Consider the following 24,505-nt stretch of genomic DNA (forward strand, 5'->3'; position numbering starts at 1 on the left):
ACGGGGCATGAACAGGGGGTCGGCGGGAGGGAGAGACACACAGGGCCTGAGCGGGGGTGGGCGGGAGGTTGAGACACACGGGGCATGAGCGGGGGTGGGCGGGAGGGAGAGACACACGGGGCATGAGCGGGGGATGGGAGGGAGGGAGAGACACACAGGGCATGAGCGGGGGGTGGGCGGGAGGGAGAGACACACGGGGCATGAGCGGGGGATGGGAGGGAGGGAGAGACACACAGGGCATGAGCGGGGGGTGGGCGGGAGGGAGAGACACACGGGGCATGAGCGGGGGTGGGCTGGAGGTAGAGACACACGGGGCATGAGCGGGGGGTGGGCGGGAGGATCGAGACACACGGGGCATGAGCGGTGGGGTGGGCAGGAGGGAGAGACACACGGGGCATGAGCGGGCGGTGGGCGGGAGGGGTGCTCATGAGTGGGGGGTGGGCAGGAGGGATGAGCAGGTTTAGACACAGGGGGCATGAGCGGGGGGTGGGCGGGAGGGGTGGGCATGAGCGGGGGGTGGGCGGGAGGGGTGGGCATGAGCGGTGTGTGGGCGGGAGGGATAGACACACGGGGCATGAGCGGGGGTGGGCGGGAGGTAGAGACACACGGGGCATGAGCCGGGGTGGGCGGGAGGGGAGAGACACACGGGGCATGAGTGGGGGGTGGCCGGGTGGGGAGAGACACACGGGGCATGAGTGGGGGGTGGGCGGGAGGGGAGAGACACACGAGGCATGAGCGGGGGGTGGGCGGGAGGGGTGGGCACGAGTGGGGTGTGGGCGGGAGGAGTAGACACACGGGGCATGAGCGGGGGGCGGGGGTGGACGGGAGGGGTGGGCATGTGTGGGGGGTGGGCGGGAGGGATGAGCAGGTGGTGGGCGGGAGGGGGAGCCACACGGGGCATGAGCGGGGGGTGGGCGGGAGGGATGAGCAGGGGGTTGGCGGGAGGGGGAGACACACGGGGCATGAGCAGGGGGTGGGCGGGAGGGATGGGCTTGAGCGGGGTGTGGGTGGGAGGGGTAGACACACCGGGCATGAGCGGGGGGTGGGGTGAGAGACACACGGGGCATGAGCGGCGGTGGGGGGAGAGACACACGGGGCGTGAGCGGGGGGTGGGCGGGAGGTCGAGACACACGGGGCATGAGCGGGGGGTGGGCGGGAGAGAGAGAGACACATGGGCATGAGCAGGGGTGTGGGGAGAGACACACGGGGCATGAGCGGGGGGTGGGTGGGAGGGTGAGAGACACGCGGGGCATGAGTGGGGGGTGGGCGGGTTGGAGAGACACACGGGGCATGAGCGGTGGGTGGGCGGGAGGGGTGGGCATGAGCGGGGGGTGGGCGGGAGGGGTGGGCATGAGCGGTGTGTGGGCGGGAGGGATAGACACACGGGGCATGAGCGGGGGTGGGCGGGAGGTAGAGAAACACGGGGCATGAGCCGGGGTGGGCGGGAGGGGAGAGACACACGGGGCATGAGTGGGGGGTGGCCGGGAGGGGAGAGACACACGGGGCATCAGTGGGGGGTGGGCGGGAGGGGAGAGACACACGTGGCATGAGCGGGGGGTGGCCGGGAGGGGAGAGACACACGGGGCATCAGTGGGGGGTGGGTGGGAGGGGAGAGACACACGGGGCATGAGCGGGGGTGGGCGGGAGGGGAGAGACACACGGGGCATGAACGGGGGGTGGGTGGGAGGGGAGAGACACACGGGGCATGAGCGGGGGGTGAGTGGGAGGGGAGAGACACACGGGGCATGAGCGGGGGTGGGCGGGAGGGGAGAGACAAACGGGGCCTGAGCGGGGGGTGGGCGGGAGGGAGAGACACACGGGGCATGAGCGGGGGTGGGCGGGAGGGAGAGACACCCGGGGCATATGCGGGGGGTGAGAGACACACGGGGCATGAGTGGGGGGTGGCCGGGAGTGGAGAGACACACGGGTCATGAGCGGGGGGTGGGCGGGAGAGGAGAGACACACAGGGCATGAGCGGGGGGTGGGCGGGAGAGGAGAGACACACGGGGCCTGAGCGGGTGGTGGGCGGGAGGGGAGAGACACACGGGGCATGAGCGGGGGGTGGGTGGGAGGGTAGAGACACATGAGGCATGAGCGGGGGAGGCCGGGTGGGGTAGACACACGGGGCATGAGCGGGGGGTGTGCAGGAGGGGTGGGCATGAGCGGGGTGTGGGCAGGAGGGGTAGACACACGGGGCATGAGCGGCGGGAGGCCGGGAGGGGTAGACACACGGGGCATGAGCGGGGGGTGTGCGGGAGGGGTGGGCATGAGCGGGGTGTGGGCGGGAGGGGTAGACACCCAGGGCATGAGCGGGGGGTGTGCAGGAGGGTTGGGCATGAGCGGGGTGTGGGCAGGAGGGGTAGACACACGGGGCATGAGCGGGGGGTGGGCGGGAGGGGTAGACACACGGGGCATGAGCGGGGGGTGGGCGGGAGGGGTAGACACACAGGGCACGAGTGGGGGGTGGGCGGGAGGGAGAGAGACACACGGGGCATGAGCGGGGGTGGGGGGAGAGACACGCGGGGGGTGGGCAGGAGGGAGAGAGACACACGGGCATGAGCGGGGGTGGGGGAACAGGAGACAGGCACGGGGCATGAGCGGGGGGTGGGGGGATCAGGAGACAAACACTGGGCATGAGCGGGGGGGTGGGGGTCAACAGGAGAGAGACACAGGGCATGAGCGGGGGGTGGGGGGGTACAGGAGACAGACACGGGTCATGAGCGGGGGGGAGGTGGGGGGGTTACAAGAGACAGACACGGGGCATGAGCGGGGGGGTGGGGGGCAACAGGAGAGAGACACGGGGCACAGAGCAGGACATTTCGGGGCGGCCGGTTCGGCCCGGGACGATTTGGCGCGGCCGGTTCAGCGCAGGAGCCTGTTCGGCACGGCGTGACAGCCCACGCCGAATTGGCCGCACATAAATGTCCTGCAAGTTTTTCATTCAGGCACCACAGCCACGCAGAGTACACAGCCAGCCCCGCGAAGGTGGGGGCTGTGCAGCACAGCCCCCACCCTCGTGAGCCCAGCAGATGAATTCTGCTCTGTGCGCCGCACCCCAGTAGGGGTAGACACACGGGGCATGAGCGGGGGGTGGGCGGGAGGGGTAGACACACGGGGCATGAGCGGGGGGTGGGCGGGAGGGGTAGACACACGGGGCATGAGCGGGGGGTGGGCAGGAGGGGTAGACACAAGGGGCATGAACGGTGTGTGGGTTGTAGACACACGGGGCATGAGCGGGGGGGCGGGAGGGGAGAGACAAACGGGGCCTGAGTGGGGGTGGGCGGGAGGGGAGAGACACACGGGGCATGAGCGGGGGTGGGCGGTCGGGGGAGACACACGGGGCATGAGCGGGGGTGGGCGGGAGGGGGAGACACATGAGGCATGAGCGGGGGGTGGGCGGAGGGGTAGACACACGGGGCATGAGCGGGGGGTGGGCGGGAGTGAGAGACACACGGGGCATGAGCGGGGGGTGGGCGGGAGGGAGAGACACACGGGGCATGAGCGGTGGGGTGGGCAGGAGGGAGAGACACACAGGGCATGAGCGGGCGGTTGGTGGGAGGGGTGCGCATGAGCGGGGGGTGGGTGGGAGGGATGAGCGGGGTGTGGGCGGGAGGGGTAGACACACGGGGCATGAGCGGGGGCGGGGGTGGACGGGAGGGGTGGGCATGAGCGGGGGGTGGGCGGGAGGGATGAGCAGGGGGTGGGCGGGAGGGGGAGCCACACGGGGCATGAGCGGGGGGTGGGCGGGAGGGATGAGCAGGGGGTTGGCGGGAGGGGGAGACACACGGGGCATGAGCAGGGGGTGGGTGGGAGGGGTGGGCATGAGCGGGGTGTGGGCGGGAGGGGTAGACACACGGGGCATGAGCGGGGGGTGGGGTGAGAGACACACGGGGCATGAGCGGCGGTGGGGGGAGAGACACACGGGGCGTGAGCGGGGGGTGGGCGGGAGGTCGAGACACACGGGGCATGAGCGGGGGGTGGGCGGGAGGGAGAGAGACACATGGGCATGAGCGGGGGTGGGGGGAGAGACACATGGGGCATGAACGGGGGGTGGGCGGGAGGGTGAGAGACACGCGGGGCATGAGTGGGGGGTGGGCGGGAGGGGTAGACACATGGGACATGAGCGGGATGGTGGGCGCGAGGGAGAGACACACGGGGCATGAGCTGGGGGAGGGCGGGAGGGAGAGACACACAGGGCATGAGCGGGGGGTGGGCGGGATTGAGAGACAGACGGGGCATGAGTGGGGGGTGGGCAGTAGGGAGAGACACACGGAGCACGAGCGGGGGGTGGGCAGGAGGGAGAGACACACGGAGCATGAGCAGGGGGTGGGCGGGAGTTCGAGACACACGGGGCATGAACGGGGGTGGGCGGGAGGGAGAGACACACGGGACATGAGCGGGGGTGGGCGGGAGGGAGATATACCCGGGGCATATGCGGGGGGTGAGAGACACACGGGGCATGAGTGGGGGGTGGCCGAGAGGGGAGAGACACACGGGTCATGAGCAGGGGGTGGGCGGGAGGGGAGAGACACACGAGGCATGAGCGGGGGGTGGGCGGGAGAGGAGAGACACACGGGGCCTGAGCGGGTGGTGGGCGGGAGGGGAGAGACACACGGGGCATGAGCGGGGGGTGGGTGGGAGGGTAGAGACACACGACGCATGAGCGGGGGTGGGCGGGAGGGGAGAGACACACGGGGCGTGAGCGGGGGTGGGCGGGAGGGAGAGACACACGGGGCATGAGCGGGGGTGGGCGGTCGGAGGAGACACACGGGGCATGAGCGGGGGGTGGGTGGGAGGGGTAGACACACGGGGCATGTGCGGGGGGTGGGCGGGAGGTGTAGACACACGGGGCATGAGCGGGGGGTGGGCAGGAGGGGGAGACACACGGGGCATGAACGGGGGGTGGGCGGGAGGGGAAGCCACACAGGGCATGAGCGGGGGGTGGGAGGGAGGGAGAGACACAAGGGGTGAATGAGCAGGGGGCAGGCTGGAGGGAGGGACACACGGGGCATGAGCGGGCGGTGGGCGGGAGTGAGAGACACACAGGGCATGAGCGGGGGGTGGGCGGGAGGGAGAGACACACGGGGCGTGAGCGGTGGGGTGGGCAGGAGGGAGAGAAACACAGGGCATGAGCGGGCGGTGGGCGGGAGGGGTGGGCATGAGCGGGGGGTGGGTGGGAGGGATTAGCAGGGGGAGGACGGGAGGGGTAGACACACGGGGCATGAGCGGGGGGTGTGCAGGAGGGGTGGGCATGAGCGGGGTGTGGGCAGGAGGGGTAGACACACGGGGCATGAGCGGGGGGAGGCCGGGAGGGGTAGACACATGGGGCATGAGCGGGGGGGGTGCGGGAGGGGTGGGCATGAGCGGGGTGTGGGCGGGAAGGGTAGACACACAGGGCATGAGCGGGGGGTGTGTGGGAGGGGTGGGCATGAGCGGGGTGTGGGCAGGAGGGGTAGACACACGGGGCATGAGCGGGGTGTGGGCGGGAGGGGTAGACACACGGGGCATGAGTGGGGGGTGGGCGGGAGGGAGAGAGACACACGGGGCATGAGCGGGGGTGGGGGGAGAGACACACGGGGCATGAGCGGGGGGTTGGCAGGAGGGAGAGAGACACATGGGGCATGAGCGGGGGGTGGGGGAACAGGAGACAGGCACGGGGCATGAGCGGGGGGTGGGGGGATCAGGAGACAAACACTGGGCATGAGCGGGGGGGTGGGGGTCAACAGGAGAGAGACACAGGGCATGAGCGGGGGGTGGGGGGGTACAGGAGACAGACACGGGTCATGAGCGGGGGGGAGGTGGGGGGGTTACAGGAGACAGACACGGGGCATGAGCGGGGGGGTGGGGGGCAACAGGAGAGAGACACGGGGCACAGAGCAGGACATTTCGGGGCGGCCGGTTCGGCCCGGGACAATTTGGCGCGGCCGGATCAGCGCAGTAGCCTGTTCGGCACGGCGTGACAGCCCACGCCGAATTGGCCGCACATAAATGTCCTGCAAGTTTTTCATGCAGGCACCACAGCCACGCAGAGTACACAGCCAGCCCCGCGAAGGTGGGGGCTGTGCAGCACAGCCCCCACCCTCGTGAGCCCAGCAGATCAATTCTGCTCTGTGCGCCGCACCCCAGTAGGTGTAGACACACGGGGCATGAGCGGGGGGTGGGCGGGAGGGGTAGACACATGGGGCATGAGCGGGGGGTGGGCAGGAGGGGTAGACACGGGGTGTGGGGGGTGGGCGGGAGGGGTAGACACACGGGGCATGAGCGGGGGGGGCAGGAGGGGTAGACACATGGGGCATGAGCGGGGGGTGGGCAGGAGGGGTAGACACACGGGGCATGAGCAGGGGTGGGAGGGAGGGGGCATGAGCGAGGGGGAGGGAAGAGACACACGGGGCATGAGCGAGGGGTGGGCGGGAGGGAGAGACACACGGGGCATGAGCGAGGGGTGGGCGGGAGGGAGAGACACACGGGGCATGAGCGGGGGGTCGGAAGGAGGGAGAGACACACGGGGCATGAGCGGGGGGTGGGCGGGAGGTCGAGACACACGGGGCATGAGCAGGGGGTGGGCGGGAGGGAGAGACACACGGGGCATGAGCGGGGGGTGGGCGGGAGGGTGAGACACACGGGGCATGAGTGGGGGGTGGGCGGGAGGGGAGAGACACACGGGGCATGAGCGGGGGTGGGAGGGAGAGACACACGGGGCATGAGCGGGGGGTGGGAAGGAGAGACACACGGGGCATGAACAGGGGGTCGGCGGGAGTGAGAGACACACGGGGCATGAGCGGGGGTGGGCGGGAGGTTGAGACACACGGGGCATGAGCGGGGGTGGGCGGGAGGGAGAGACACACGGGGCATGAGCGGGGGATGGGAGGGAGGGAGAGACACACAGGGCATGAGCGGGGGGTGGGCGGGAGGGAGAGACACACGGGGCATGAGCGGGGTTGGGCGGGAGGGGTAGACACAGGGGGCATTAGCCGGGGTGGGCGGTCTGGGGAGACACACGGGGCATGAGCGGGGGGGTGGGCGGGAGGGGGAGACACGCGAGGCATAAGCGACGGGTGGGCGGGAGGGGGAGACACACAGGGCATGAGCGGGAGGTGGGCAGGAGGGGTAGACACACAGGGCATGAGCGGGGGGTGGGCATGAGGGGGAGACACACGGGGCATGAGCGGGGGGTGGGCGGGAGACGAAGACACACGGGGCATGAGCGGGGGGTTGGCGGGAGGGGAAGACACACGGAGCATGAGCGGGGGGTGGGCGGGAGGATCGAGACACACGGGGCATGAGCGGTGGGGTGGTCAGGAGGGAGAGACACACGGGGCATGAGCGGGCGGTGGGTGGGAGGGGTGGGCATGAGTGGGGGGTGGGCAGGAAGGATGAGCAGGGGGTGGGGGGAGGGTTAGACACAGGGGGCATGAGCGGGGGGTGGGCAGGAGGGGTGGGCATGAGCGGGGTGTGGGCGGGAGGGGTAGACACACGGGCATTAGTGGGGGGTGGACGGGAGGGGTAGACACACGGGGCATGAGCCGGGGGTGGGCAGGAGGGGTAGACAAACGGGGCATGAGAGGGGGGTGGGTGCTAGGGGTAGACACATGGGGCATGGGCGGGGGGGTGGGCAGGAGGGGTAGACACACTGGGCATGAGCGGGGAAGTGGGCGGGAGGGGTAGACACACGGGGCATGAGCGGGGGGTGGGCGGGAGGGGTAGACACACGGGGCATGAGCGGGGGTGGGCGGGAGGGGTAGACACACGGGGCATGAGCGGGTTGTGGGCTGGAGGGAGAGAGACACACGGGGCATGAGCGGGGGGTGGGAGGGAGGGAGAGACACACGGGGCATGAGCAGGGGGTGGGCGGGAGTGAGATACACACAGGGCATGAGCGGGGGTGGGCGGGAGGGAGAGACACATGGGGTGTGAGCGGTGGGGTGGGCAGGAGGGAGAGACACGCAGGGCATGAGCGGGCGGTGGGCGGGAGGGGTGGGCATGAGCGGGGGGTGGGTGGGAGGGATGAGCAGGGGGAGGCCAGGAGGGGTAGACACACGGGGCATGAGCGGGGGGTGTGCGGGAGGGATGGACATGAGCGGGGTGTGGGCGGGAGGGGTAGACACACGGGGCATGAGCGGGGGGTGGGCGGGAGGGGTAGACACACGGGGCATGAGCGGGGGGTGGGCGGGAGGGGTAGTCACACGGGGCATGAGCGGGGGGGTGGGCGGGAGGGGTAGACACACGGGGCATGAGCGGGGGGCGGGAGGGGTAGACACACGGGGCATGAGCAGGCTGTGGGCTGGAGGGAGAGAGACACACGGGGCATGAGCGAGGGGGTGGGCGGGAGGGAGAGAGTCACACGGGGCATGAGCGGGGGTGGGGGGAGAGACACACGAGGCATGAGCGTCGGGGTGGGCGGGAGGGAGAGACACATGGGGCATGAGCGGGGGGCGGGCGGGAGGTCGAGACACACGGGGCATGAGCAGCGGGTGGGCGGGAGGGAGAGACACACGGCATGAGCGGGGGTGGGGGGAGAGACACACGGGGCATGAGCAGGGGGGTGGGCGGGAGGGAGAGACACACGGGGCGTGAGCGGGGGTTGGGCGGGAGGGTGAGAGACACACGGGGCATGAGCGGCGGTGGGGGGAGAGACACACGGGGCATGAGCGGGGGGTGGGCGGGAGGTCGAGACACACAGGGCATGAGCGGGGGGTGGGCGGGAGGAAGAGAGACACACGGGGCATGAGCGGGGGGTGGGCGGGAGTGGTAGACACATGGGGCATGAGCGGGGGGTGGGTGGGCGCGAGGGAGAGACACACGGGGCTGAGCGGGGGGTGGACAGGAGGGAGAGACACACGGGGCATGAGCGGGGGGTGGGCGGGAGGGAGAGACACACGGGGCATGAGCGGGGGTGGGCTGGAGGTAGAGACACATGGGGCATGAGCGGGGGGTGGGCGGGAGGATCGAGACACACGGGGCATGAGCGGTGGGGTGGGCAGGAGGGAGAGACACACGGGGCATGAGCGGGCGGTGGGCGGGAGGGGTGCTCATGAGTGGGGGGTGGGCAGGAGGGATGAGCAGGTTTAGACACAGGGGGCATGAGCGGGGGGTGGGCGGGAGGGGTGGGCATGAGCGGGGGGTGGGCGGGAGGGGTGGGCATGAGCGGTGTGTGGGCGGGAGGGATAGACACACGGGGCATGAGCGGGGGTGGGCGGGAGGTAGAGACACACGGGGCATGAGCCGGGGTGGGCGGGAGGGGAGAGACACACGGGGCATGAGTGGGGGGTGGCCGGGAGGGGAGAGACACACGGGGCATGAGTGGGGGGTGGGCGGGAGTGGAGAGACACACGAGGCATGAGCGGGGGGTGGGCGGGAGGGGTGGGCATGAGTGGGGTGTGGGCGGGAGGAGTAGACACACGGGGCATGAGCGGGGGGCGGGGGTGGACGGGAGGGGTGGGCATGTGTGGGGGGTGGGCGGGAGGGATGAGCAGGGGGTGGGCGGGAGGGGGAGCCACACGGGGCATGAGCGGGGGGTGGGCTGGAGGGATGAGCAGGGGGTTGGCGGGAGGGGGAGACACACGGGGCATGAGCAGGGGGTGGGCGGGAGGGATGGGCTTGAGCGGGGTGTGGGTGGGAGGGGTAGACACACCGGGCATGAGCGGGGGGTGGGGTGAGAGACACACGGGGCATGAGCGGCGGTGGGGGGAGAGACACACGGGGCGTGAGCGGGGGGTGGGCGGGAGGTCGAGACACACGGGGCATGAGCGGGGGGTGGGCGGGAGAGAGAGAGACACATGGGCATGGGCAGGGGTGTGGGGAGAGACACACGGGGCATGAGCGGGGGGTGGGTGGGAGGGTGAGAGACACGCGGGGCATGAGTGGGGGGTGGGCGGGTTGGAGAGACACACGGGGCATGAGCGGTGGGTGGGCGGGAGGGGTGGGCATGAGCGGGGGGTGGGCGGGAGGGGTGGGCATGAGCGGTGTGTGGGCGGGAGGGATAGACACACGGGGCATGAGCGGGGGTGGGCGGGAGGTAGAGAAACACAGGGCATGAGCCGGGGTGGGCGGGAGGGGAGAGACACACGGGGCATGAGTGGGGGGTGGCCGGGAGGGGAGAGACACACGGGGCATCAGTGGGGGGTGGGCGGGAGGGGAGAGACACACGAGGCATGAGCGGGGGGTGGGCAGGAGGGGAGAGACACACGGGGCATGAGCGGGTGGTGGGCGGGAGGGGAGAGACACACGGGGCATGAGCGGGGGGTGGGTGGGAGGGGAGAGACACACGGGGCATGAGCGGGGGTGGGCGGGAGGGGAGAGACACACGGGGCATGAACGGGGGGTGGGTGGGAGGGGAGAGACACACGGGGCATGAGCGGGGGGTGAGTGGGAGGGGAGAGACACACAGGGCATGAGCGGGGGTGGGCGGGAGGGGAGAGACAAACGGGGCCTGAGCGGGGGGTGGGCGGGAGGGAGAGACACACGGGGCATGAGCGGGGGTGGGCGGGAGGGAGAGACACCCGGGGCATATGCGGGGGGTGAGAGACACACGGGGCATGAGTGGGGGGTGGCCGGGAGGGGAGAGACACACGGGTCATGAGCGGGGGGTGGGCGGGAGAGGAGAGACACACGTGGCATGAGCGGGGGGTGGGCGGGAGAGGAGAGACACACGGGGCCTGAGCGGGTGGTGGGCGGGAGGGGAGAGACACACGGGGCATGAGCGGGGGGTGGGTGGGAGGGTAGAGACACATGAGGCATGAGCGGGGGAGGCCGGGTGGGGTAGACACACGGGGCTTGAGCGGGGGGTGTGCAGGAGGGGTGGGCATGAGCGGGGTGTGGGCAGGAGGGGTAGACACATGGGGCATGAGCGGCGGGAGGCCGGGAGGGGTAGACACACGGGGCATGAGCGGGGGGTGTGCGGGAGGGGTGGGCATGAGCGGGGTGTGGGCGGGAGGGGTAGACACCCAGGGCATGAGCGGGGGGTGTGCAGGAGGGTTGGGCATGAGCGGGGTGTGGGCAGGAGGGGTAGACACACGGGGCATGAGCGGGGGGTGGGCGGGAGGGGTAGACACACGGGGCATGAGCGGGGGGTGGGCGGGAGGGGTAGACACACAGGGCACGAGTGGGGGGTGGGCGGGAGGGAGAGAGACACACGGGGCATGAGCGGGGGTGGGGGGAGAGACACGCGGGGGGTGGGCAGGAGGGAGAGAGACACACGGGCATGAGCGGGGGTGGGGGAACAGGAGACAGGCACGGGGCATGAGCGGGGGGTGGGGGGATCAGGAGACAAACACTGGGCATGAGCGGGGGGGTGGGGGTCAACAGGAGAGAGACACAGGGCATGAGCGGGGGGTGGGGGGGTACAGGAGACAGACACGGGTCATGAGCGGGGGGGAGGTGGGGGGGTTACAAGAGACAGACACGGGGCATGAGCGGGGGGGTGGGGGGCAACAGGAGAGAGACACGGGGCACAGAGCAGGACATTTCGGGGCGGCCGGTTCGGCCCGGGACGATTTGGCGCGGCCGGTTCAGCGCAGGAGCCTGTTCGGCACGGCGTGACAGCCCACGCCGAATTGGCCGCACATAAATGTCCTGCAAGTTTTTCATTCAGGCACCACAGCCACGCAGAGTACACAGCCAGCCCCGCGAAGGTGGGGGCTGTGCAGCACAGCCCCCACCCTCGTGAGCCCAGCAGATGAATTCTGCTCTGTGCGCCGCACCCCAGTAGGGGTAGACACACGGGGCATGAGCGGGGGGTGGGCGGGAGGGGTAGACACACGGGGCATGAGCGGGGGGTGGGCAGGAGGGGTAGACACAAGGGGCATGAACGGTGTGTGGGTTGTAGACACACGGGGCATGAGCGGGGGGGCGGGAGGGGAGAGACAAACGGGGCCTGAGTGGGGGTGGGCGGGAGGGGAGAGACACACGGGGCATGAGCGGGGGTGGGCGGTCGGGGGAGACACACGGGGCATGAGCGGGGGTGGGCGGGAGGGGGAGACACATGAGGCATGAGCGGGGGGTGGGCGGAGGGGTAGACACACGGGGCATGAGCGGGGGGTGGGCGGGAGTGAGAGACACACGGGGCATGAGCGGGGGGTGGGCGGGAGGGAGAGACACACGGGGCATGAGCGGTGGGGTGGGCAGGAGGGAGAGACACACAGGGCATGAGCGGGCGGTTGGTGGGAGGGGTGCGCATGAGCGGGGGGTGGGTGGGAGGGATGAGCGGGGTGTGGGCGGGAGGGGTAGACACACGGGGCATGAGCGGGGGCGGGGGTGGACGGGAGGGGTGGGCATGAGCGGGGGGTGGGCGGGAGGGATGAGCAGGGGGTGGGCGGGAGGGGGAGCCACACGGGGCATGAGCGGGGGGTGGGCGGGAGGGATGAGCAGGGGGTTGGCGGGAGGGGGAGACACACGGGGCATGAGCAGGGGGTGGGTGGGAGGGGTGGGCATGAGCGGGGTGTGGGCGGGAGGGGTAGACACACGGGGCATGAGCGGGGGGTGGGGTGAGAGACACACGGGGCATGAGCGGCGGTGGGGGGAGAGACACACGGGGCGTGAGCGGGGGGTGGGCGGGAGGTCGAGACACACGGGGCATGAGCGGGGGGTGGGCGGGAGGGAGAGAGACACATGGGCATGAGCGGGGGTGGGGGGAGAGACACATGGGGCATGAACGGGGGGTGGGCGGGAGGGTGAGAGACACGCGGGGCATGAGTGGGGGGTGGGCGGGAGGGGTAGACACATGGGACATGAGCGGGATGGTGGGCGCGAGGGAGAGACACACGGGGCATGAGCTGGGGGAGGGCGGGAGGGAGAGACACACAGGGCATGAGCGGGGGGTGGGCGGGATTGAGAGACAGACGGGGCATGAGCGGGGGGTGGGCAGTAGGGAGAGACACACGGAGCACGAGCGGGGGGTGGGCAGGAGGGAGAGACACACGGAGCATGAGCAGGGGGTGGGCGGGAGTTCGAGACACACGGGGCATGAACGGGGGTGGGCGGGAGGGAGAGACACACGGGACATGAGCGGGGGTGGGCGGGAGGGAGATATACCCGGGGCATATGCGGGGGGTGAGAGACACACGGGGCATGAGTGGGGGGTGGCCGAGAGGGGAGAGACACACGGGTCATGAGCAGGGGGTGGGCGGGAGGGGAGAGACACACGAGGCATGAGCGGGGGGTGGGCGGGAGAGGAGAGACACACGGGGCCTGAGCGGGTGGTGGGCGGGAGGGGAGAGACACACGGGGCATGAGCGGGGGGTGGGTGGGAGGGTAGAGACACACGACGCATGAGCGGGGGTGGGCGGGAGGGGAGAGACACACGGGGCGTGAGCGGGGGTGGGCGGGAGGGAGAGACACACGGGGCATGAGCGGGGGTGGGCGGTCGGAGGAGACACACGGGGCATGAGCGGGGGGTGGGTGGGAGGGGTAGACACACGGGGCATGTGCGGGGGGTGGGCGGGAGGTGTAGACACACGGGGCATGAGCGGGGGGTGGGCAGGAGGGGGAGACACACGGGGCATGAACGGGGGGTGGGCGGGAGGGGAAGCCACACAGGGCATGAGCGGGGGGTGGGAGGGAGGGAGAGACACAAGGGGTGAATGAGCAGGGGGCAGGCTGGAGGGAGGGACACACGGGGCATGAGCGGGCGGTGGGCGGGAGTGAGAGACACACAGGGCATGAGCGGGGGGTGGGCGGGAGGGAGAGACACACGGGGCGTGAGCGGTGGGGTGGGCAGGAGGGAGAGAAACACAGGGCATGAGCGGGCGGTGGGCGGGAGGGGTGGGCATGAGCGGCGGGTGGGTGGGAGGGATTAGCAGGGGGAGGACGGGAGGGGTAGACACACGGGGCATGAGCGGGGGGTGTGCAGGAGGGGTGGGCATGAGCGGGGTGTGGGCAGGAGGGGTAGACACACGGGGCATGAGCGGGGGGAGGCCGGGAGGGGTAGACACATGGGGCATGAGCGGGGGGGGTGCGGGAGGGGTGGGCATGAGCGGGGTGTGGGCGGGAAGGGTAGACACACAGGGCATGAGCGGGGGGTGTGTGGGAGGGGTGGGCATGAGCGGGGTGTGGGCAGGAGGGGTAGACACACGGGGCATGAGCGGGGTGTGGGCGGGAGGGGTAGACACACGGGGCATGAGTGGGGGGTGGGCGGGAGGGAGAGAGACACACGGGGCATGAGCGGGGGTGGGGGGAGAGACACACGGGGCATGAGCGGGGGGTTGGCAGGAGGGAGAGAGACACATGGGGCATGAGCGGGGGGTGGGGGAACAGGAGACAGGCACGGGGCATGAGCGGGGGGTGGGGGGATCAGGAGACAAACACTGGGCATGAGCGGGGGGGTGGGGGTCAACAGGAGAGAGACACAGGGCATGAGCGGGGGGTGGGGGGGTACAGGAGACAGACACGGGTCATGAGCGGGGGGGAGGTGGGGGGGTTACAGGAGACAGACACGGGGCATGAGCGGGGGGGTGGGGGGCAACAGGAGAGAGACACGGGGCACAGAGCAGGACATTTCGGGGCGGCCGGTTCGGCCCGGGACAATTTGGCGCGGCCGGATCAGCGCAGTAGCCTGTTCGGCACGGCGTGACAGCCCACGCCGAATTGGCCGCACATAAATGTCCTGCAAGTTTTTCATGCAGGCACCACAGCCACGCAGAGTACACAGCCAGCCCCGCGAAGGTGGGGGCTGTGCAGCACAGCCCCCACCCTCGTGAGCCCAGCAGATCAATTCTGCTCTGTGCGCCGCACCCCAGTAGGTGTAGACACACGGGGCATGAGCGGGGGGTGGGCGGGAGGGGTAGACACATGGGGCATGAGCGGGGGGTGGGCAGGAGGGGTAGACACGGGGTGTGGGGGGTGGGCGGGAGGGGTAGACACACGGGGCATGAGCGGGGGGGGGCAGGAGGGGTAGACACATGGGGCATGAGCGGGGGGTGGGCGGGAGGGTGAGACACACGGGGCATGAGTGGGGGGTGGGCGGGAGGGGAGAGACACACGGGGCATGAGCGGGGGTGGGAGGGAGAGACACACGGGGCATGAGCGGGGGGTGGGAAGGAGAGACACACGGGGCATGAACAGGGGGTCGGCGGGAGTGAGAGACACACGGGGCATGAGCGGGGGTGGGCGGGAGGTTGAGACACACGGGGCATGAGCGGGGGTGGGCGGGAGGGAGAGACACACGGGGCATGAGCGGGGGATGGGAGGGAGGGAGAGACACACAGGGCATGAGCGGGGGGTGGGCGGGAGGGAGAGACACACGGGGCATGAGCAGGGTTGGGCGGGAGGGGTAGACACAGGGGGCATTAGCCGGGGTGGGCGGTCTGGGGAGACACACGGGGCATGAGCGGGGGGTGGGCGGGAGGGGGAGACACGCGAGGCATAAGCGACGGGTGGGCGGGAGGGGGAGACACACAGGGCATGAGCGGGAGGTGGGCAGGAGGGGTAGACACACAGGGCATGAGCGGGGGGTGGGCGTGAGGGGGAGACACACGGGGCATGAGCGGGGGGTGGGCGGGAGACGAAGACACACGGGGCATGAGCGGGGGGTTGGCGGGAGGGGAAGACACACGGAGCATGAGCGGGGGGTGGGCGGGAGGATCGAGACACACGGGGCATGAGCGGTGGGGTGGTCAGGAGGGAGAGACACACGGGGCATGAGCGGGCGGTGGGTGGGAGGGGTGGGCATGAGTGGGGGGTGGGCAGGAAGGATGAGCAGGGGGTGGGGGGAGGGTTAGACACAGGGGGCATGAGCGGGGGGTGGGCAGGAGGGGTGGGCATGAGCGGGGTGTGGGCGGGAGGGGTAGACACACGGGCATTAGTGGGGGGTGGACGGGAGGGGTAGACACACGGGGCATGAGCCGGGGGTGGGCAGGAGGGGTAGACAAACGGGGCATGAGAGGGGGGTGGGTGCTAGGGGTAGACACATGGGGCATGGGCGGGGGGGTGGGCAGGAGGGGTAGACACACTGGGCATGAGCGGGGAAGTGGGCGGGAGGGGTAGACACACGGGGCATGAGCGGGGGGTGGGCGGGAGGGGTAGACACACGGGGCATGAGCAGGGGTGGGCGGGAGGGGTAGACACACGGGGCATGAGCGGGTTGTGGGCTGGAGGGAGAGAGACACACGGGGCATGAGCGGGGGGTGGGAGGGAGGGAGAGACACACGGGGCATGAGCAGGGGGTGGGCGGGAGTGAGATACACACAGGGCATGAGCGGGGGTGGGCGGGAGGGAGAGACACATGGGGTGTGAGCGGTGGGGTGGGCAGGAGGGAGAGACACGCAGGGCATGAGCGGGCGGTGGGCGGGAGGGGTGGGCATGAGCGGGGGGTGGGTGGGAGGGATGAGCAGGGGGAGGCCAGGAGGGGTAGACACACGGGGCATGAGCGGGGGGTGTGCGGGAGGGATGGACATGAGCGGGGTGTGGGCGGGAGGGGTAGACACACAGGGCATGAGCGGGGGGTGGGCGGGAGGGGTAGACACACGGGGCATGAGCGGGGGGTGGGCGGGAGGGGTAGTCACACGGGGCATGAGCGGGGGGGTGGGCGGGAGGGGTAGACACACGGGGCATGAGCGGGGGGCGGGAGGGGTAGACACACGGGGCATGAGCAGGCTGTGGGCTGGAGGGAGAGAGACACACGGGGCATGAGCGAGGGGGTGGGCGGGAGGGAGAGAGTCACACGGGGCATGAGCGGGGGTGGGGGGAGAGACACACGAGGCATGAGCGTCGGGGTGGGCGGGAGGGAGAGACACATGGGGCATGAGCGGGGGGCGGGCGGGAGGTCGAGACACACGGGGCATGAGCAGCGGGTGGGCGGGAGGGAGAGACACACGGCATGAGCGGGGGTGGGGGGAGAGACACACGGGGCATGAGCAGGGGGGTGGGCGGGAGGGAGAGACACACGGGGCGTGAGCGGGGGTTGGGCGGGAGGGTGAGAGACACACGGGGCATGAGCGGCGGTGGGGGGAGAGACACACGGGGCATGAGCGGGGGGTGGGCGGGAGGTCGAGACACACAGGGCATGAGCGGGGGGTGGGCGGGAGTGGTAGACACATGGGGCATGAGCGGGGGGTGGGTGGGCGCGAGGGAGAGACACACGGGGCATGAGCGGGGGGTGGACAGGAGGGAGAGACACACGGGGCATGAGCGGGGGGTGGGCGGGAGGGAGAGACACACGGGGCATGAGCGGGGGTGGGCTGGAGGTAGAGACACATGGGGCATGAGCGGGGGGTGGGCGGGAGGATCGAGACACACGGGGCATGAGCGGTGGGGTGGGCAGGAGGGAGAGACACACGGGGCATGAGCGGGCAGTGGGCGGGAGGGGTGCTCATGAGTGGGGGGTGGGCAGGAGGGATGAGCAGGTTTAGACACAGGGGGCATGAGCGGGGGGTGGGCGGGAGGGGTGGGCATGAGCGGGGGGTGGGCGGGAGGGGTGGGCATGAGCGGTGTGTGGGCGGGAGGGATAGACACACGGGGCATGAGCGGGGGTGGGCGGGAGGTAGAGACACACGGGGCATGAGCCGGGGTGGGCGGGAGGGGAGAGACACACGGGGCATGAGTGGGGGGTGGCCGGGAGGGGAGAGACACACGGGCATGAGTGGGGGGTGGGCGGGAGTGGAGAGACACACGAGGCATGAGCGGGGGGTGGGCGGGAGGGGTGGGCATGAGTGGGGTGTGGGCGGGAGGAGTAGACACACGGGGCATGAGCGGGGGGCGGGGGTGGACGGGAGGGGTGGGCATGTGTGGGGGGTGGGCGGGAGGGATGAGCAGGGGGTGGGCGGGAGGGGGAGCCACACGGGGCATGAGCGGGGGGTGGGCTGGAGGGATGAGCAGGGGGTTGGCGGGAGGGGGAGACACACGGGGCATGAGCAGGGGGTGGGCGGGAGGGATGGGCTTGAGCGGGGTGTGGGTGGGAGGGGTAGACACACCGGGCATGAGCGGGGGGTGGGGTGAGAGACACACGGGGCATGAGCGGCGGTGGGGGGAGAGACACACGGGGCGTGAGCGGGGGGTGGGCGGGAGGTCGAGACACACGGGGCATGAGCGGGGGGTGGGCGGGAGAGAGAGAGACACATGGGCATGGGCAGGGGTGTGGGGAGAGACACACGGGGCATGAGCGGGGGGTGGGTGGGAGGGTGAGAGACACGCGGGGCATGAGTGGGGGGTGGGCGGGTTGGAGAGACACACGGGGCATGAGCGGTGGGTGGGCGGGAGGGGTGGGCATGAGCGGGGGGTGGGCGGGAGGGGTGGGCATGAGCGGTGTGTGGGCGGGAGGGATAGACACACGGGGCATGAGCGGGGGTGGGCGGGAGGTAGAGAAACACGGGGCATGAGCCGGGGTGGGCGGGAGGGGAGAGACACACGGGGCATGAGTGGGGGGTGGCCGGGAGGGGAGAGACACACGGGGCATCAGTGGGGGGTGGGCGGGAGGGGAGAGACACACGAGGCATGAGCGGGGGGTGGGCAGGAGGGGAGAGACACACGGGGCATGAGCGGGTGGTGGGCGGGAGGGGAGAGACACACGGGGCATGAGCGGGGGGTGGGTGGGAGGGGAGAGACACACGGGGCATGAGCGGGGGTGGGCGGGAGGGGAGAGACACACGGGGCATGAACGGGGGGTGGGTGGGAGGGGAGAGACACACGGGGCATGAGCGGGGGGTGAGTGGGAGGGGAGAGACACACAGGGCATGAGCGGGGGTGGGCGGGAGGGGAGAGACAAACGGGGCCTGAGCGGGGGGTGGGCGGGAGGGAGAGACACACGGGGCATGAGCGGGGGTGGGCGGGAGGGAGAGACACCCGGGGCATATGCGGGGGGTGAGAGACACACGGGGCATGAGTGGGGGGTGGCCGGGAGGGGAGAGACACACGGGTCATGAGCGGGGGGTGGGCGGGAGAGGAGAGACACACGTGGCATGAGCGGGGGGTGGGCGGGAGAGGAGAGACACACGGGGCCTGAGCGGGTGGTGGGCGGGAGGGGAGAGACACACGGGGCATGAGCGGGGGGTGGGTGGGAGGGTAGAGACACATGAGGCATGAGCGGGGGAGGCCGGGTGGGGTAGACACACGGGGCATGAGCGGGGGGTGTGCAGGAGGGGTGGGCATGAGCGGGGTGTGGGCAGGAGGGGTAGACACATGGGGCATGAGCGGCGGGAGGCCGGGAGGGGTAGACACACGGGGCATGAGCGGGGGGTGTGCGGGAGGGGTGGGCATGAGCGGGGTGTGGGCGGGAGGGGTAGACACCCAGGGCATGAGCGGGGGGTGTGCAGGAGGGTTGGGCATGAGCGGGGTGTGGGCAGGAGGGGTAGACACACGGGGCATGAGCGGGGGGTGGGCAGGAGGGGTAGACACACGGGGCATGAGCGGGGGGTGGGCGGGAGGGGTAGACACACAGGGCACGAGTGGGGGGTGGGCGGGAGGGAGAGAGACACACGGGGCATGAGCGGGGGTGGGGGGAGAGACACGCGGGGGGTGGGCAGGAGGGAGAGAGACACACGGGCATGAGCGGGGGTGGGGGAACAGGAGACAGGCACGGGGCATGAGCGGGGGGTGGGGGGATCAGGAGACAAACACTGGGCATGAGCGGGGGGGTGGGGGTCAACAGGAGAGAGACACAGGGCATGAGCGGGGGGTGGGGGGGTACAGGAGACAGACACGGGTCATGAGCGGGGGGGAGGTGGGGGGGTTACAAGAGACAGACACGGGGCATGAGCGGGGGGGTGGGGGGCAACAGGAGAGAGACACGGGGCACAGAGCAGGACATTTCGGGGCGGCCGGTTCGGCCCGGGACGATTTGGCGCGGCCGGTTCAGCGCAGGAGCCTGTTCGGCACGGCGTGACAGCCCACGCCGAATTGGCCGCACATAAATGTCCTGCAAGTTTTTCATTCAGGCACCACAGCCACGCAGAGTACACAGCCAGCCCCGCGAAGGTGGGGGCTGTGCAGCACAGCCCCCACCCTCGTGAGCCCAGCAGATGAATTCTGCTCTGTGCGCCGCACCCCAGTAGGGGTAGACACACGGGGCATGAGCGGGGGGTGGGCGGGAGGGGTAGACACACGGGGCATGAGCGGGGGGTGGGCAGGAGGGGTAGACACAAGGGGCATGAACGGTGTGTGGGTTGTAGACACACGGGGCATGAGCGGGGGGCGGGAGGGGAGAGACAAACGGGGCCTGAGTGGGGGTGGGCGGGAGGGGAGAGACACACGGGGCATGAGCGGGGGTGGGCGGTCGGGGGAGACACACGGGGCATGAGCGGGGGTGGGCGGGAGGGGGAGACACATGAGGCATCAGCGGGGGGTGGGCGGAGGGGTAGACACACGGGGCATGAGCGGGGGGTGGGCGGGAGTGAGAGACACACGGGGCATGAGCGGGGGGTGGGCGGGAGGGAGAGACACACGGGGCATGAGCGGTGGGGTGGGCAGGAGGGAGAGACACACAGGGCATGAGCGGGCGGTTGGTGGGAGGGGTGCGCATGAGCGGGGGGTGGGTGGGAGGGATGAGCGGGGTGTGGGCGGGAGGGGTAGACACACGGGGCATGAGCGGGGGCGGGGGTGGACGGGAGGGGTGGGCATGAGCGGGGGGTGGGCGGGAGGGATGAGCAGGGGGTGGGTGGGAGGGGGAGCCACACGGGGCATGAGCGGGGGGTGGGCGGGAGGGATGAGCAGGGGGTTGGCGGGAGGGGGAGACACACGGGGCATGAGCAGGGGGTGGGTGGGAGGGGTGGGCATGAGCGGGGTGTGGGCGGGAGGGGTAGACACACGGGGCATGAGCGGGGGGTGGGGTGAGAGACACACGGGGCATGAGCGGCGGTGGGGGGAGAGACACACGGGGCGTGAGCGGGGGGTGGGCGGGAGGTCGAGACACACGGGGCATGAGCGGGGGATGGGCGGGAGGGAGAGAGACACATGGGCATGAGCGGGGGTGGGGGGAGAGACACATGGGGCATGAACGGGGGGTGGGCGGGAGGGTGAGAGACACGCGGGGCATGAGTGGGGGGTGGGCGGGAGGGGTAGACACATGGGACATGAGCGGGATGGTGGGCGCGAGGGAGAGACACACGGGGCATGAGCTGGGGGTGGGCGGGAGGGAGAGACACACAGGGCATGAGCGGGGGGTGGGCGGGATTGAGAGACAGACGGGGCATGAGCGGGGGGTGGGCAGTAGGGAGAGACACACGGAGCACGAGCGGGGGGTGGGCAGGAGGGAGAGACACACGGAGCATGAGCAGGGGGTGGGCGGGAGTTCGAGACACACGGGGCATGAACGGGGGTGGGCGGGAGGGAGAGACACACGGGACATGAGCGGGGGTGGGCGGGAGGGAGATATACCCGGGGCATATGCGGGGGGTGAGAGACACACGGGGCATGAGTGGGGGGTGGCCGAGAGGGGAGAGACACACGGGTCATGAGCAGGGGGTGGGCGGGAGGGGAGAGACACACGAGGCATGAGCGGGGGGTGGGCGGGAGAGGAGAGACACACGGGGCCTGAGCGGGTGGTGGGCGGGAGGGGAGAGACACACGGGGCATGAGCGGGGGGTGGGTGGGAGGGTAGAGACACACGACGCATGAGCGGGGGTGGGCGGGAGGGGAGAGACACACGGGGCGTGAGCGGGGGTGGGCGGGAGGGAGAGACACACGGGGCATGAGCGGGGGTGGGCGGTCGGAGGAGACACACGGGGCATGAGCGGGGGGGTGGGTGGGAGGGGTAGACACACGGGGCATGTGCGGGGGGTGGGCGGGAGGTGTAGACACACGGGGCATGAGCGGGGGGTGGGCAGGAGGGGGAGACACACGGGGCATGAACGGGGGGTGGGCGGGAGGGGAAGCCACACAGGGCATGAGCGGGGGGTGGGAGGGAGGGAGAGACACAAGGGGTGAATGAGCAGGGGGCAGGCTGGAGGGAGGGACACACGGGGCATGAGCGGGGGGTGGGCGGGAGTGAGAGACACACAGGGCATGAGCGGGGGGTGGGCGGGAGGGAGAGACACACGGGGCGTGAGCGGTGGGGTGGGCAGGAGGGAGAGACACACAGGGCATGAGCGGGCGGTGGGCGGGAGGGGTGGGCATGAGCGGGGGGTGGGTGGGAGGGATGAGCAGGGGGAGGACGGGAGGGGTAGACACACGGGGCATGAGCGGGGGGTGTGCAGGAGGGGTGTGCATGAGCGGGGTGTGGGCAGGAGGGGTAGACACACGGGGCATGAGCGGGGGGAGGCCGGGAGGGGTAGACACATGGGGCATGAGCGGGGGGGGTGCGGGAGGGGTGGGCATGAGCGGGGTGTGGGCGGGAAGGGTAGACACACAGGGCATGAGCGGGGGGTGTGTGGGAGGGGTGGGCATGAGCGGGGTGTGGGCAGGAGGGGTAGACACACGGGGCATGAGCGGGGTGTGGGCGGGAGGGGTAGACACACGGGGCATGAGTGGGGGGTGGGCGGGAGGGAGAGAGACACACGGGGCATGAGCGGGGGTGGGGGGAGAGACACACAGGGCATGAGCGGGGGGTGGGCAGGAGGGAGAGAGACACATGGGGCATGAGCGGGGGGTGGGGGAACAGGAGACAGGCACGGGGCATGAGCGGGGGGTGGGGGGATCAGGAGACAAACACTGGGCATGAGCGGGGGGTGGGGGTCAACAGGAGAGAGACACAGGGCATGAGCGGGGGGTGGGGGGTACAGGAGACAGACACGGGTCATGAGCGGGGGGGAGGTGGGGGGGTTACAGGAGACAGACACGGGGCATGAGCGGGGGGTGGGGGGCAACAGGAGAGAGACACGGGGCACAGAGCAGGACATTTCGGGGCGGCCGGTTCGGCCCGGGACAATTTGGCGCGGCCGGATCAGCGCAGTAGCCTGTTCGGCACGGCGTGACAGCCCACGCCGAATTGGCCGCACATAAATGTCCTGCAAGTTTTTCATGCAGGCACCACAGCCACGCAGAGTACACAGCCAGCCCCGCGAAGGTGGGGGCTGTGCAGCACAGCCCCCATCCTCGTGAGCCCAGCAGATCAATTCTGCTCTGTGCGCCGCACCCCAGTAGGTGTAGACACACGGGGCATGAGCGGGGGGTGGGCGGGAGGGGTAGACACATGGGGCATGAGCGGGGGGTGGGCAGGAGGGGTAGACACGGGGTGTGGGGGGTGGGCGGGAGGGGTAGACACACGGGGCATGAGCGGGGGGGGGCAGGAGGGGTAGACACATGGGGCATGAGCGGGGGGTGGGCAGGAGGGGTAGACACACGGGGCATGAGCAGGGGTGGGAGGGAGGGGGCATGAGCGAGGGGGAGGGAAGAGACACACGGGGCATGAGCGAGGGGTGGGCGGGAGGGAGAGACACACGGGGCATGAGCGAGGGGTGGGCGGGAGGGAGAGACACACGGGGCATGAGCGGGGGGTCGGAAGGAGGGAGAGACACACGGGGCATGAGCGGGGTGTGGGGGGGAGGTCGAGACACACGGGGCATGAGCAGGGGGTGGGCGGGAGGGAGAGACACACGGGGCATGAGCGGGGGGTGGGCGGGAGGGTGAGACACACGGGGCATGAGTGGGGGGTGGGCGGGAGGGGAGAGACACACGGGGCATGAGCGGGGGTGGGAGGGAGAGACACACGGGGCATGAGCGGGGGGTGGGAAGGAGAGACACACGGGGCATGAACAGGGGGTCGGCGGGAGTGAGAGACACACGGGGCATGAGCGGGGGTGGGCGGGAGGTTGAGACCCACGGGGCATGAGTGGGGGTGGGCGGGAGGGAGAGACACACGGGGCATGAGCGGGGGATGGGAGGGAGGGAGAGACACACAGGGCATGAGCGGGGGGTGGGCGGGAGGGAGAGACACACGGGGCATGAGCGAGTTGGGCGGGAGGGGTAGACACAGGGGGCATTAGCCGGGGTGGGCGGTCTGGGGAGACACACGGGGCATGAGCGGGGGGGTGGGCGGGAGGGGGCGACACGCGACGCATAAGCGACGGGTGGGCGGGAGGGGGAGACACACAGGGCATGAGCGGGAGGTGGGCAGGAGGGGTAGACACACAGGGCATGAGCGGGGGGTGGGCGTGAGGGGGAGACACACGGGGCATGAGCGGGGGGTGGGCGGGAGACGAAGACACACGGGGCATGAGCGGGGGGTGGGCGGGAGGGGAAGACACACGGAGCATGAGCGGGGGGTGGGCGGGAGGATCGAGACACACGGGGCATGAGCGGTGGGGTGGTCAGGAGGGAGAGACACACGGGGCATGAGCGGGCGGTGGGTGGGAGGGGTGGGCATGAGTGGGGGGTGGGCAGGAAGGATGAGCAGGGGGTGGGGGGAGGGTTAGACACAGGGGGCATGAGCGGGGGGTGGGCAGGAGGGGTGGGCATGAGCGGGGTGTGGGCGGGAGGGGTAGACACACGGGCATTAGTGGGGGGTGGACGGGAGGGGTAGACACACGGGGCATGAGCCGGGGGCGGGCAGGAGGGGTAGACAAACGGGGCATGAGAGGGGGGTGGGTGCTAGGGGTAGACACATGGGGCATGGGCGGGGGGGTGGGCAGGAGGGGTAGACACA

Source organism: Ambystoma mexicanum, chromosome 1q (genome assembly GCF_040938575.1).
Source record: "Ambystoma mexicanum isolate Mex_15411 chromosome 1q, UKY_AmexF1_1, whole genome shotgun sequence".
NCBI classification, from domain to species: Eukaryota; Metazoa; Chordata; class Amphibia; order Caudata; family Ambystomatidae; genus Ambystoma; species Ambystoma mexicanum.